The sequence below is a fragment of the Chaetura pelagica genome, unplaced genomic scaffold (assembly GCF_000747805.2).
Source record: "Chaetura pelagica isolate M959 unplaced genomic scaffold, ChaPel_1.0 scaffold39, whole genome shotgun sequence".
Classification (NCBI taxonomy): domain Eukaryota; kingdom Metazoa; phylum Chordata; class Aves; order Apodiformes; family Apodidae; genus Chaetura; species Chaetura pelagica.
In genome coordinates, this window is record NW_009954614.1 from 1,661,091 (window position 1) to 1,662,539 (window position 1,449).

Sequence of the window (1,449 nt, forward strand, 5' to 3'; positions counted from 1 at the left end):
AGGGCTGCGTGCGCGGCTGGGCGGTGGTGGAGCCGTGCAAGGGTTTTGGCTGGAAGCGGTGGGTGAGATGACGGGAGTGGGGCCGTGTTCCCACGCGTCCTGCGGGCACATCCCGGGGGGGCGGCCCCAGCGCTTGGCTGGGCAGCTGCTCCAGCACCTGACAGTGCTCTAAGTCAAGTATTTTTCCCTGATATCCAACCTAAGCCTCCCGTGGCACAACTTGAGGCTGTTTTTCCTCACCGTATCACTTGTTGTTTTTGGGAGATGAGGTTGATCCCCACCTTGCTACAACCTCCTTTCAGGCAGTTGTAGAGAGCAGTGAGGTCTCCCCTCAGCCCTCCCTTCTCCAGACTAAACTACTGCAGTTCCCTCAGCCGCTCCTCATCAGATCTGTTCTCCAGACCCCTGCCCTCCTTTGGACACCCTCCAGCACGTCCGTGTCCTTGTAGTGAGGGGCCCAAACTGAACGCAGAATTCAAGGTGTGGCTTCACCTGTGCCAAGTACGGGGGGACAATCACGTCTCTAGTCCTCTGTCCACAGTGTTTCTGATACAAGTCTCCCAATAACCTCCTAGCTCTGTCTGTCTGCACTCCAGGAGCCCCAAGAGCCTTGTGCAGATCTTGGGCGCCTGGTGGGCCTCTCCCCCTTGGGGTTTTTAAGGGGAGAACTTCCCTGGAGACCTGAGTTCATCAAGCAGTTTGTCCAAGCTGTAAGAGATTCCTTCTGGCCCTACCTCTTGCTGATGCCACGGGATGATTAAGTTTCAACATTTAAGTCAAGAATCTCATTGTTATGGTAGAAAGGTTTAGACTGATGGGTATAAAGTCCTCTGCAGCTCCAGGGATGTGGACTGCTGGGAAGAAGAAGAAAAGCAGAACTGAGGACTGGACATTGAGTGCCATCGACGTGATGTGTAGGACCTCCTCCTTGCAAAATGGTTTCTAAGAATACAGTCTTCAAAAGTACCCCAAATTAGTGTCCGGGTCAGCTCAGTCATACGTGGCCAGCCTTCAGGAGACAGGCTCATTAATCCAGTGCTGGATGTAACAGCCATGCTGATAGGCAGCCAAATTAACGCAGGCTGCTTAATTAAGAAGGCCCTGGCTAAGCAGATACTATCCTAACATGAATCCAGACCAGTGAATTGATGTTTCTTACCTCGGCTGAGTGTGGGAAAGCCTGTCCCCTCTCCAGGGGGTCTGTGTATTCAGAGCTGAACACTCGGCCTCCCTCTGCCCTAGCCTGGATCCAGCCTGGTGGTCCTAGATTCCGGGAGGAGGTGCTGGGGCAGCTTGTGAGCAGGAAGGAGCCACATTTATGGTGTGTTTTTTAGCCATAGCACGGACACTGAGTGATTAGCTGTGGAGAACAGGCCTCCAAAAAAGTGTCTCTCACTGAAACTGACGGTAAGAGAGAGATGTAACAGAAAAAATAAAGGAGAAATGGGG

At 52.9% G+C, this 1,449-nt stretch overlaps 1 protein-coding gene across 1 annotated transcript in view; it reads right to left on the minus strand.

Moving 5' to 3' along the window:
- The window catches only part of POGLUT1 (protein O-glucosyltransferase 1), a 21,472-nt gene that overhangs the window by 14,728 nt on the left and 5,295 nt on the right, over window positions 1–1,449 (minus strand). The window lies entirely within an intron of this gene.